Source organism: Arachis stenosperma, chromosome 10, assembly GCF_014773155.1.
Source record: "Arachis stenosperma cultivar V10309 chromosome 10, arast.V10309.gnm1.PFL2, whole genome shotgun sequence".
In the NCBI taxonomy this organism is placed as follows: Eukaryota; Viridiplantae; Streptophyta; class Magnoliopsida; order Fabales; family Fabaceae; genus Arachis; species Arachis stenosperma.
The window spans coordinates 84728752-84743345 of NC_080386.1; the positions used below are offsets into that span (position 1 = coordinate 84728752).

The 14594-nt window shown below is 43.0% G+C and overlaps 1 non-coding gene across 1 annotated transcript; it reads right to left on the minus strand.

Annotated features, from left to right (window-relative positions):
- Positions 1–616: 616 nt before the first annotated feature.
- LOC130958837 (small nucleolar RNA R71) lies at positions 617–720 on the minus strand. The gene has a single exon (XR_009077940.1). It is a non-coding gene; the product is annotated as a small nucleolar RNA R71 (small nucleolar RNA).
- Positions 721–14594: the final 13874 nt, after the last annotated feature.

Genomic DNA, 14594 nt, shown 5'->3' on the forward strand with positions numbered 1-14594 from the left:
TCTACTAACATAAAGGAATCTCTATACTGTGACATAGAGGATTCCTTTTTCTTTTCCTGTTTTCTTCTCCTTCATATGAGCAGGAACAGGGATAAAGGCACTCTTGTTGAAATTGATCCAGAACCTGAAAGGACTCTGAAGAGAAGCTAAATTACAACAATCCAAAAACATCTTTAAGAGAAACAACCTTTCAGAAATTTTTGAACAGGAGAAGGACATGGCAGCCGAAAATAATAATAATAATGCAAGGAGAATGCTTGGTGACTTCACTAAGCCAACGTCCAAGTTTGATGGAAGAAGCATCTCCATTCCTGCCATTGGAGCCAATAACTTTGAGCTTAAGCCTCAACTAGTTGCTTTAATGCAACAAAACTGCAAGTTTTATGGACTTCCATCTGAAGATCCTTATCAGTTTTTAACTGAGTTCTTGCAGATCTGTGAGACTGTAAAGACGAATGGAGTTGATCCTGAAGTCTACAGACTAATGCTTTTCCCTTTTGCTGTAAGAGACAGAGCTAGAGTGTGGTTGGATTCTCAACCCAAAGATAGCCTGGACTCATGGGATAAGCTTGTCACTGCATTCTTAGATAAATTCTTTCCTCCTCAAAAGCTGAGCAAGCTTAGAGTGGATGTTCAAACCTTCAAACAAAAAGATGGTGAATCCCTCTATGAAGCTTGGGAAAGATACAAGCAGCTGACTAAAAGATGTCCATCTGACATGTTTTCAGAATGGACCATATTAGATATATTTTATTATGGTCTCTCTGAATTTTCGAAAATGTCATTGGACCATTCTGCAGGTGGATCTATTCACCTGAAGAAAACGCCTGAAGAGGCTCAAGAACTCATTGACATGGTTGCAAACAACCAGTTCATGTATACTTCTGAGAGGAATTCTGTGAACAATGGGGTACCTCAGAAGAAAGGAGTTCTTGAAATTGATGCTCTGAATGCCATATTGGCTCAGAACAAAGTGTTGACTCAACAGGTCAACATGATCTCTCAAAATCTGAATGGATTGCAACATGCATCCAACAGTACTAGAGAGGCAGCTTCTGAAGAAGCTTATGATCCTGAAAACCCTGCCATGGCAGAGGTTAATTACTTAGGTGAACCTTATGGAAACACCTATAACTCATCATGGAGAAATCATCCAAATTTCTCCTGGAAGGATCAACAAAAACCTCAACAAGGTTTTAACAATGGTGGACGTACAAGGCTGAATAATAGTAAGCCATATCCATCTTCTCAGCAACAGACAGAGAACTCTGAACAAAATAATTCTAATTTAGCCAATATAGTCTCTGATCTGTCAAAGGCCACTTTCAGTTTCATGAATGAAACCAGATCTTCCATCAGAAATCTGGAGGCACAAGTGGGCCAGCTGAGTAAGAAAGTTATTGAAACCCCTCCCAGTACTCTCCCAAGCAATACTGAAGAAAATCCAAAAGGAGAATGCAAGGCCATTGATTTAATCAAAGAGGCCGAATGCACTAGGGAGGAGGAGGACGAAAATCCTAAGGAGGAAGACCTCCTGGGACGTCCCTTAAGCAAGAAGGAGTTTCCTATTAAGGATCCAAAGGAATCTGAGGCTCATCTAGAGACCATAGAGATTCCATTAAATCTCCTTCTGCCATTCATGAGCTCTGAAGAATATTCATCCTCTGAAGAGGATGAAGATGTGATTGGAGAGCAAGCTGCTCTATATTTAGGAGCTATCATGAAGCTGAATGCCAAACTGTTTGGTAATGAGACTTGGGAAAGTAAACCTCCCTTGCTCATTAGTGAACTGGATAATTGGATTCAGAAAACTCTACCTCAAAAGAAACAAGATCCTGGCAAGTTCTTAATACCTTGCACCATTGGCACCATGAGCTTTGAAAAAGCTCTATGTGATCTTGGGTCAGGAATAAATCTTATGCCACTCTCTGTAATGGAGAAGCTGGGGATCATTGAGGTACAACCTGCCTTGTTCTCATTACAATTGGCAGACAAGTCAATGAGACAAGCTTATGGAATGGTAGAGGACGTACTAGCAAAGGTTGAAGACCTTTACATCCCTGCTGATTTCATAATCCTAGACACTAGGAAGGAAGATGATGAATGCATCATCCTAGGAAGACCTTTCCTAGCCACAGCAGAAGCTGTGATAGATGTCAACAGAGGTGAGTTAGTCCTTCAATTGAATGGGGACTACCTTGTGTTTAAGGCACAAGGGCATCCCTCTGTGACAAAAGAGAGTAAGCATGAAGAGCTTCTCTCAGTTCAGGGTCAAGAAGAGCCCACACAGTCAAACTCTAAGTTTGGTGTTGTGAGGCCACAACCAAACTCTAAGTTTGGTGTTCAAACCCCATATCCAAACTCTAAGTTTGGTGTTGGGAATACCACACTTAAATTGACCTGATCACCTTGTGGTTCCATGAGAACCACTGTCAAGCTATTGACATTAAAGAAGCGCTTGTTGGGAGGCAACCCAATTTTATTTATCTAATTTTATTTTATTTTGTTTCTTCGTTATTTTTGTGTTTTATTAGGTACATGATCATGAGGAGTCACGAAAAAAATCAAAAAAATTAAAAACAGAGTCAAAAACAGAAGAAAAAATTTCTCACCCTGGAGGCAGCGCAGACTGGCGTTCAACGCCAGTAAGGTGCATCTATCTGGCGTTCAACGCCAGAACAGAGCACCATTCTGGCGCTGAACGCCCAAAACAAGCAACAACCTGGCGTTAAACGCCAGGATGCGCACACAGAGGACAATCTGGCGCTGAACGCCAGAAACAAGCATGAAACTGGCGTTCAACGCCAGAAACATGCATAACATGGGCGTTTAACGCCCAGAACGTGCATCAATGGGCGTTTGAACGCCAGAATGATGCATGAAGGCATGTTACATGCCTATATGGTGAAGGAATGGTATTTGTTTTCACCTCAGGATCTGTGGACCCCACAGGATCCTCACCTCAGGATCTGTGGACCCCACAGGATCCCCACCTACCTTTCTTTTAATCCTAATCACACTCTTCTAATCCAAATCTCATTTTCAATGTCACACTTCCCAAAAACCTTCACCTATCACCTCAATTCCTCTTCCCAATTACCCCATTCACCATTCACATCAACCTCCTCTTCCCCATACACCCCACCTACCCCCACTACTTTCAAATTCAATTTCCCACCCATTCCCACCCAAATTGGCCGAACCTATACCCTTCCCCCTCCCTATAAATACCCTTCCATTCTTCATCATTTTCACACACCACAAACACCTTCTTCTCTCATATAGCCGAACCCTCTCTTCTCCCTCTCTTCCACTATTCTCTTCTTCTTCTTCTACTCTTCTTTTCTTTTTTTGCTCGAGGGCGAGCAAACTTTAAGTTTGGTGTGGTAAAAAGCCTAAGCTTTTTATTTTTTCATTCACCATCAATGGCACCCAAGGCCGGAGTTTCCTCAAGAAAAGGAAAAGGGAAGGCAAAAGCTTCCACTTCCGAGTCATGGGAGAAGGAGAGATTCATCTCCAAGAGCCACCAAGACCACTTCTATGATGTTGTGGCAAAGAAGAAAGTGATCCATGAGGTCCCTTTCAAACTCAAGAAAAATGAGTATCCGGAAATCCGACTTGAAATTCAAAGAAGAGGTTGGGAAGTCATAGCCAACCCCATACAACAAGTTGGAATTTTAATGGTTCAAGAGTTCTATGCCAATGCATGGATCACTAGAAACCATGATCAAAGTATGAACCCGAATCCAAAGAATTATCTCACAATGGTTAGGGGGAAATACTTGGATTTTAGTCCGGAAAATGTGAGGTTGGCGTTTCATTTGCCTATGATGCAAGGTGATGAACACCCCTACACTAGAAGGGTCAACTTTGATCAAAGGTTGGACCAAGTCCTTAGGGACATTTGTGTGGAAGGCGCCCAATGGAGAGTTGACTCCAAAGGTAATCCAGTCCAACTAAGAAGACTGGACCTCAAGCCTGTAGCTAGAGGATGGTTGGAATTCATCCAAAGATCCATCATTCCTACAAGCAACCGATCTGAAGTTACTGTGGATCGGGCCATCATGATTCATAGCATCATGATTGGAGAGGAAGTAGAGGTTCATGAAGTCATATCCAATGAACTCTACAAAATAGCTGACAAGCCTTCATACATGGCACGGCTAGCCTTCCCTCACCTCATATGCCATCTATGTTATTCAGCCAAAGTTATCATAGATGGAGATGTCTCCATTGAAGAAGACAAGCCCATCACCAAGAAAAGGATGGAGCAAACAAGGGAAGTTCCTCACGGCCCTCAAGGAGAACAAGAGGAGGTTCACCATCAACAAATGCCTCAAATGCACTTTCCTCCCAACAACTATTGGGAGCAACTTAATACCTCCTTGGAAGATTTGAGCCATAATGTGGAACAACTAAGGGTGGAACACCATGAACACGCCCTCACTCTCTAAGAAATAAGAGAAGATCAAAGAGCAATGAGGGAGGAGCAACAAAGGCAAGGAAGGGACATAGAAGAGTTGAAGAACATCATTGGTCCCTCAAGAAGAAGACGCCACTAGAGGTGGATTCATTCCTTGTTCTTTATTTTCTTTCTGTTTTCGGTTTTTAATTATTGTGTTTATCTATGTTTTGTATCTTTATTTCATGATCATTAGTATGTAACCATGCCTTAAAGCTATAAATAAAATCCATTAGTCATTCACCTCTCTTAAAAGAAAAATGTTTTAATTCAAAAGAACAAGAAGTACATAATTTTCGAAATTATTATTCAATTTAGTTTAATTATATTGATGTGGTGACAATATTTTTGTTTTCTGAATGAATGAATGAACAGTGCATATGTCTTTGGATCTTGTTGTTTATGAGTGTTAAAATTGTTGGTTCTTGAAAGAATGATGAACAAAGAGAAATGTTATTGATGATCTGAAAAATTCATGAAATTGATTCTTGAAGCAAGAAAAAGCAGTGAAAAAAAAAAGGGATCTAAAAAGAGTATATAGAAAAAGAAGGAGCAGTAGAAAAAGCCAATAGCCCTTAAAACCAAAAGGCAAGGGTAAAAAGGATCCAAGGCTTTGAGCATCAATGGATAGGAGGGCCCAAGGAAATAAAATCCAGGCCTAAGCGGCTAAATCAAGCTGTCCCTAACCATGTGCTTGTGTCATGAAGGTCCAAGCAAAAAGAAAAGCTTGAGACTAAGTGGTTAAAGTCGTGATCCAAGGCAAAAGAGTGTGCTTAAGAGCTCTGGACACCACTAACTGGGGACTCTAGCAAAGCTGAGTCACAATCTGAAAAGGTTCACCCAGTTATGTGTCTGTGGCATTTATGTATCCGGTGGTAATACGGGAAAACAAAATGCTTAGGGCCACAGCCAAGACTCAAAAGTAGCTGTGTTCAAGAATCAACATGCTTAACTAAGAAAGTCAATAACACTATCCCAAATTCTAAGTTCCTAGAGATACCAATCACTCTGAATTTCAAAGGAAAAAGTGAGATGCCAAAACTGTTCAGAAGCAAAAAGCTACAAGTCCCGCTCATGTAATTAAATTAATATTCATTGATATTTTGGACTTTATAGTATATTCTCTTCTTTTTATCCTATTTGATTTTCAGTTGCTTGGGGACAAGCAACAATTTAAGTTTGGTGTTGTGATGAGCGGATAATTTATACGCTTTTTGGCATTGTTTTTATATAGTTTTTAGGATGATTAAGCTACTTTTAGGGATGTTTTCCTTAGTTTTTATGTTAAATTCACATTTCTGGACTTTACTATGAGTTTGTGTGTTTTTCTGTGATTTCAGGTAAATTCTGACTGAAATTGAGGGATTTGAGCAAAACTCTGAAAAAGGCTGACAAAAGGACTGCTGATGCTGTTGGATTCTGACCTCCCTGCACTCGAAATGGATTTTCTGGAGCTACAGAACTCTAAATGGCGCGCTCTCAACGGCATTGGAAAGTAGACATCCAGGGCTTTCCAGCAATATATAATAGTCCATACTTTATTCGAAGAATGACGACGTAACATGGCGTTGAACGCCAAGTACACACTCCTTTCTGGAGTTAAACGCCAGAAAAACGTCATAATCCGGAGTTGAACGCCCAAAGCACATCATAACTCGAAATTCAACTCCAAGAGAAGCCTCAGCTCGTGGATAGATCAAGCTTAGCCCAAGCACACACCAAGTGGGCCCCGAAAGTGGATTTATGCATCAATTACTTACTCATGTAAACCCTAGTAGCTAGTCTAGTATATATAGGACATTTATCTATTGTATTAGACATCTTTGGTCTCAGTTTTGTTTTATTCTTCATCTTAGGAGATCATTGATCACGTTTAGGGGGCTGGCCATTCGGCCATGCCTGGACCTCTTTCACTTATGTATTTTCAACAGTGGAGTTTCTGCACACCATAGATTAAGGGTGTGGAGCTCTGCTGTACCTCAAAGATTAATGAAGTTCTATTTTCTTTTATTCAATTCTCTATCTTATTCTTATTCCAAGATATTCATTCGTACTCAAGAACATGATGAATGATGATGAGTTAGATAACCCTCATTATTATTCTCACTGATGAACGCGCGTGATTGACAACCACTTCCGTTCTACATGCAACAAGGCTTGAATGTGTATCTCTTAGATTCCCCAACAGAATCTTCGTGGTATAAGCTAGATAGATGGCGGCATTTGTCTGGATCCGGAAAGTCCAACCTTGTCTGTGGTGTTCCGAGTAGGATCCTGGGAATCCGGAAAGTCTCACCTTGTCTGTGGTATTCCGAGTAGGATTCCGTTCATGAATGACTGTGACGTGCTTCAAACCTGTAACCTGCTGGGCATTAGTGACAAACGCAAAAGAGGATTCTATTCCAGTAGGGGAGGGAACCAACCGGTGATTGGCCGTACTGTGACAGAGTGCGTGAGCATTAGCTTTCACTGCGAGGATGGGATGTAGCTATCAACCATGGGTGATGCCTCCAGACTGGTTAGCTGTGCGAGTGACAGCCGCATAGGATATTTCCCCGTGAGGATGAAAGTAGCCACAGTTGATGGTGAACCCCTATACAAAGCTTGCCATGGAAAGGAGTAAGAAGGATTGAGTAGAAGCAATGGGATAGCAGGCGTCCGAGAGCTCTACAGCATCTCCATTCCGCTTATCTGAAATTCCTACCAATGAATCTACATAAGTATTTCTATCCCTTTTTATTAACTCCTTTTTATTCATTATCCATACCAATAAATCCAATTTTAATCTGCCTAACTGAGATTTGCAAGGTGACCATAGCTTGCTTCATACCAACAATCTCTGTGGATTCGACCCTTACTCACGTAAGGTTATTACTTGGACGACCCAGTACACTTGCTGGTTAGTTGAACGGAGTTGTGAAAATAAACAATGCCCTAAGAGTAAAATCATACAAGACCAAAAAGTCAAATCAAATAATAGTGATCACAATTTCGTCCACCAACAGCCATTAAATGGTTTGACAACCTACCTCCAAAATCCATCTCGAGTTTCGACGATCTGGCCAAAAAGTTCCTAGCCCGATTCTCCATACAAAAGGACAAAGCCAAACACGCACCTAGCCTACTAGGGATCAAGCAAGGAGATCGGGAGAGCCTTCGCAACTACATGGAAAGATTCAACAAAACATGCATGGACATACAAAGTCTACCAACAGAGGCTGCCATTATGGGCCTTATAAATGGCCTATGAGAAGGACCATTTAGCCAATCTATATCAAAGAGATACCCTACATCCTTAGACGAAGTACAAGAACGGGCCCAAAAATACATCAACATGGAGGAAAACTCTCGACTTGGCGAAACCTCAAGGTTCGGTTCTGCCTACCGAGATAAAGAATCCAAGAAAAACGAAGATCGCTCCGGAGAGAAAATCAAAAAATATCATAACTATACTCCTCTTAGGGTATCCTTGGTAGATGTTTACAAAGAAGTCTGCCATACAGAGAAAATCCCTCCAGCTCGGCCACTTAAAGGCAAAAGAAGAGGAGGAAATCGGAATGAATACTGTGAGTATCACCGACTTCGAGGGCATTCCACCAACCAATGCTTCGACTTGAAAAATGTCATAGAAAAACTAGTAAGAGAAGGAAAGCTAAATCAGTTTTTGGCCAATCGGGATAACGAACCAAGAAAAAGAAGAAGGGAGGAGGATGTTGGACGATCTGAACGATCACCTCGCACACCGGAAAAACACGTTCACGTAATACACGGCGGATTTGCCGGAGGAGGAATCTCTAAATTATCCCGAAAGCGACACCTCAAAGAAGTATACCACGTCGAAGGAAAAAAGGAAGCCCCAGACATCCCAGCAATCACGTTTACCAAGGAAGACGCATCCGAAATCATCTCGGGACACAACGACCCCATGGTCATTACGATCATACTGGCAAACGCCAACCTTCACCGTACATTAATTGACCAGGGAAGCTCTGCCGACATCTTATTCAAAACTGCCTTCGACAAACTCGGTCTAGAAGAAAAAGAGCAAAGAGCATACCCGAACAGCCTGTTCGGACTAGGAGATGCCCCAGTTCAACTGCTGGGTTACGTATCGCTGCATACAACCTTCGGAAAGGGGAACCAATCCAGAACACTCAAGATAGACTACATCGTGGTCGACGTAAGCTCAGCCTACAATGCCTTAATAGGTCGGACAACGTTAAATCAACTCGACGCAATAGTTTCAACCCCACATCTATGTATGAAATTCCCAACTGCGGAAGGGATAGCTACGATAAAGGCAGATCAAAAGATGGCACGTCGCTGTTATAACGAAAGCCTAAACCTCCGAGGTGAAGGAGGAGAGTTCCACACAATCGAGCTCGGTGGAGTTCAGAGGTGAGAAGAATTCCGACCACAACCTGAAGGAGAAGTAGAAAGAATCCAGATCGGAGACACCTCGGATAAAACAACTAATATTGGCACGATCCTAAAAAGAGACATAAAAGAAACACTAATACGGTTCCTACGAGATAATGTTGATCTCTTCGCATGGAAAGCTGCCGACATGCCAGGTATTGATCCCGAACTAATGAGCCACAAATTGGCAGTCTATCCGGGATCCCGGCCGGTACAACAAAGACGAAGAAAACTTGGACCAGAACGAGCTCAGGCTGTAGAAGAACAAGTACAAGCGCTACTTGAGGCCGGTTCATAAGAGAAGTCAAATATCCACTATGACTAGCAAACGTCGTCTAGGTGAAAAAGTCAAATGGGAAGTGGCGAATGTGCACCGACTACACCGACCTCAACAAAGCCTGCCAAAAGACCCCTACCCACTCCCAAGCATCGACGCTCTAGTGGATGCTTCATCAGGATATAAGTATCTCTCATTCATGGACGCATATTCAGGGTACAACCAAATCCCCATGTATCCACCAGATCAAGAAAAAACCTCGTTCCTAACACCGAAAGCAAACTACTGTTACATCATGATGCCTTTTGGTCTCAAGAACGCAGGAGCTACTTATCAAAGGCTAATGAATAAAGTTTTCTCATATCACATCAGAAAAATCATGGAAGTTTATGTAGACGATATGTTGATAAAGACACAAAGCGAAGATACATTGTTATCCGACCTGACTCAAGTGTTTTACACTATCAGGAAACACAACATGCGGCTCAATCCCGCAAAATGCACCTTCGCAGTAGAAGCCGGCAAATTCTTGGGCTTCATGCTCACACAAAGGGGGATTGAAGCAAATCCAGACAAGTGTCGAGCCATACTCAACATGAAGAGCCCAACCTGTATCAAAGAAGTACAACAACTCAACGGGAGGTTGGCCGCTCTATCCCGATTCTTAGCAGGAGCTGCGATAAGATCTCTTCACTTCTATGCTACTTTAAGAAAGGGAAAACAGTTCGAATGGACGACAGAATGTGAGCAAGCCTTCCTAGACTTCAAGGAGTTCTTAGGACGGCCACCTATCCTATCTCGGCCACGAGAAGGAGAATCGCTCATATTATATCTCGCAGTAGGGAGCTGGGCAATAGCCTCAGCACTAGTCAGAGAAGACGAACATGGGCAAAAACCCGTCTACTTCATTAGCAAAGCACTACAGGGATCCGAGCTGAACTATCAGAAAATAGAAAAGTTTGCCTACGCTCTGATCCTCACATCCCGACGGCTTCGCCCATATTTCCAAGCGCATACCATTAAAGTTCGAACCAACCAACCCATAAAAGGGATATTACAGAAAATAGATCTAGCAGGAAGAATCCTACAATGGGCAATCGAGTTGTCCGAATTCGACCTCCAATACGAGGCGTGTACAGCAATCAAATCGCAACACCTGGCCGACTTCATCGCAGAATTTACAAACATCCCGAAAATCCCCATAGAATGGAACATATACGTAGACGGATCCTCGAATAAAACAGGAAGCGGTGCGGGTGTGATAATTGAAAGCAACCAAGGAACTCAACTTGAGCTCTCCCTTAAATTCGGATTCCCGGCCTCAAACAACCAGGCAGAATACGAAGCACTATTAGCTGGTCTGAAGCTGGCTAGGGTGGTTGGAGCTCGAAAACTCAACATCTACAGTGACTCACAAGTCATCACCTCACAAATAACAGGAAGCTACCAAGCCAAAAATCCGACCATGAAAAAATATTTGGATAAAACCAAAGAACAGCTCGGAAAACTCGGGGAATATAGGATCCACCACATACCTCGTGAGCAAAATGCCCGAGCTGACGCCCTTTCAAAATTAGCCAGCACCAAACCAGGGGGCAACAACAGAAGCCTCATCCAGGAGGTATTACAGAACCCGTCAATAGCAGAAGAATAAAGAATCCTAGCCATAATAGGTCGGGATCAAGGATGGATGACCCCCAAAATAAACTACCTCAAAACAGAAGAACTCCCTACAGATGAAAAGGAGGCAAAGAGGCTGAAAAGGGAGGCACAGTACTACACTATCATAAACAACACGCTGTACAAAAGAGGGATATCAACACCTTTACTAAAATGAGTACCAACTTCCAACACAAAGGAAGTCTTGGAGGAAGTACACAGCGGCATTTGTGGTAATCATCTCGGAGCGCAAGCTCTCACCAAAAAGATACTCCGGGCGGGATTCTATTGGCCAACTCTACAAAAGGAGGCTACAGAATTTGTAAGGACATGTCCACCATGCCAGAAGAATGCCAACTTTCACATTGCCCCACCAGAAAAGCTCATCAGCGTGACCTCACCCTGGCCATTTGCGAAATGGGGACTCGACCTTCTCGGACCCTTCCCACAGGGATCGGGACAAGTAAAATTCCTCACAGTAGGAGTAGACTATTTCACAAAATGGATCGAGGCAGAATCCCTGGCCAACGCCGCTGCTCAAATAAGTTGAAAATTCCTATATAGGAACATTATTACGAGGTTCGGGGTACCATACTCCATCACTACGGACAACGGTACCCAATTTACAGAGGCAGGCTTCAGAAAATTGGTGGCCGACTTGAACATAAAACACCAGTTCACCTCCGTCGAACATCCCCAAGCCAATGGACAAGCCGAAGCGGCCAACAAAGTCATATTGGCCAGACTAAAGCGGAGGCTACAAGAAGCAAAAGGAGCTTGGGCCGAGGAACTCCCACAAGTCCTATGAGCGTATCGAACAACCCCCCATTCTACTACAAACGAATCACCATTCCGACTGGCATACGGAGCGGAGGCAATAATTCCAATAGAAATCGAAGAAGAATCTCCCCGAGTAGCCCACTTCAATGAACGAGCAAACTCTCAACTTCAGAGAGAAGAGCTCGACTTGTTACCCGAAATCCAAGAAAGAGCTCGAATCAGGGAAGAAGCTCTAAAACGACGAATGGCTTCCAGATATAACCTAAAGGTAGTGCCGAGAAGTTTTGCAGAGAATGATCTCATCCTAATCAGAAATGACATTGGAACAGCTCGACCCGGAGAAGGAAAGCTGGCAGCAAACTGGAAAGGACCCTACCGAGTCATTGAAGTACTAGGGAAGGGCTACTACAGACTGTCCGAGCTTGATGGACGAGAGCTTCATCGATCATGGCACGCCTGCAATCTAAGAAGGTACTACAGTTAGAAAAGGTAAAGGATCTCACTATATGGATGCGCTCTTTTTCCTGAAAAGGTTTTTTAATGAGGCACCATGTAGAGACCTAGATCATACCCGACTTAAAGGGACAAGGAAAATCCCACATGTATATATTTGCATTTTTTCTTTGAATAAAGTTTACTTAGATATTCTACAAGATTCCAAGACGCATTAATCTGAAGTATTCATCGTCCGATTATAAAGCAACAGGTCGGCAGAAAGTGAAAAACAAATTCACTACGCGACCACGATAAAGACAATCATCCGATAAAGGTGAAAACGCGATTCACCCAAAAGACGATCTAAAGACGCCAACCATTTTCTACAAATCGGCAAAGATGAACACAGAATAATGTAAGAAGTTATCGAAAGCAATCCAAAAAAAGAACCAAACGAGGTCTTACGGATAGCTAATATAATAACTTAAAAGACTGGCCGATGTTCAGAAGTCGGACCAAGTCAACCCAAGTTATAAGTAAACCCTGGAAAGAGGTCTGGCAAACCCTATTAAAGAGGATTACTTTAACTTAGAAGGGCCTGACATAACAAAGTCAGCCCCAAATTAAAAAAGTTATACAAGTAGTCCCTGAAAGAGATCTGACAAAGATCCAAGAAAGAGGACTGCGAAAAATAACTTAAAGGAGACCGACATAACCAAATCGGACTCCTGCCACTAAAAAGTTATCAAAGTAATTCCTGGAAGAGACCTGACAAAACTCCAAAAAAGAGGATTACAGAAATAACTTAAAGGGGGACCAGCGCAAAAGAACCACCAAGAAACAAGTTGGACCCATAAATCACAAACCTCAAAGGATCCAAGCTACAAACAATAAAACAAAGCAATCCGAAGAGGTCAAGATACAAGATTTCAAACATCAGTAGAAAACTGAAAAGATACCAAGTCAAAAAACTACCACTGTTACTCCGCAAAAGTTATAAGGCCCGGAAGGCCACCAAAACCTACCATGAAGGGAAAGCGAGCTACCTTTTGTTTTTCAAAATAAAAAGTTGCTAAACAAGCAACTAGGAAATGTCAATGAAAAGTTTTAAAAGCCCACAAGCCGGGCCAACTATACATCCAGAAAGAGATCAGCAAACATCAGGAGCCTTCTTGGCAGCGTCAGGACAAGGGGAAGGAGGACGAGTCTGAAGGGGCACGGCATCTACGGTTCCATCATCCCGGTTCAGAATCTGGCAATCCGGATCAGATGTAACGGGAGGAACAGAGGAGGTCGACACCTTAAGAGAAGGCACTAGGGGAGGATCAGCCTCATCATCATCCTGGTCATCAGGGACAATCTTACCATCCCTCACGACATTATCCAGGCTGATGAGAGTCAAGTGGCATCAGGAGCAACAACCCGGAACTGCTCCATCAGGTTCTCGGAGGCAGCAGTTACGCTACCCACAAGGTGACCCTGAAGCTCACCATAATTAACCCGAGCAGTTTCCAAATCCTCCCGAAGATGCATCAATTCCCTATAAGCCGAGACATAACTATCCTTATGTTTCAATGCCATGTCCTCGGCCAGCTTCAAAGACGCAGCCAAGGCAATAGAACTGGCCTTCTCACCCTCCAACTCCTTCTCCACCTTTGCCAACTTCACCTCCAACTCCTCCTTCAGACCCTTGATCCGATCAAATTTCGACTTGGCCTCCTCCCTGAAGGATTTTGTGGCATGAATTGGAATCCCCTGAACTGTCCAGAATATAGCCGCACCCATATGAGTCATCTTCACACTACTTTTGGTGATAAAATCCAGATGCTGAAGAAGGGAAACGTCGTCCATGGAAAGCCCACCATAGGGGGCAATTTGCTGGTCAACAAATTCGATAGCATCAAAATCAGGGGCATCCAGGTTGAAGGGCTCGGATGTTTTTTACTTCTTATTAGGAGGGGCACCAGGAGCTGCAGCAGAAGATTGTGGAGGATCGACCAGACGAACCCGAGGAATAGAAATTGCTTTCCTCGGCCCGGGAGAGCTAGGTACATGAGGTTTAACTGGAGCCTAGGAAGATCCCTCTCCGACCGCTTTGGTCGAAATGTTTAAAGCAGCAGTCGCCTTCTTCGCCTTCTTGAAGGCCTTCATAGAGTCATTATTCCTCGACATCTCTACAAACACAAAAATAGCCACGACAAAGAGTTGCAAAAGAGGAAGAAAGAGGAAATAAGTATAGAAACAAGTCAGACAAATAGATAAACAAATACCCAAAGCAGTCCGAACCAAGGACGGATTAGTCAGAAATCTTTTTGTATCAAGATGAGGTGGTTTCCCCCAGAGATCCTCAAGAACAACTACAAAAGCACGTTCGACATCATCAAGCATCTCCCAAGTATAGCGAGATACTCTTACATCCTTCTGCCACTCTAGAGGGAAAGAGGGCTCGTCATTTTCATCAAGAAAAAAGGGGCGGGCCCCCTCAACAGCTCGAACTTTAAAGAAATAATTCTTGAAGTCCTTAAAGGACTCATCATACATCGCAAACACTTTATGGCCCTG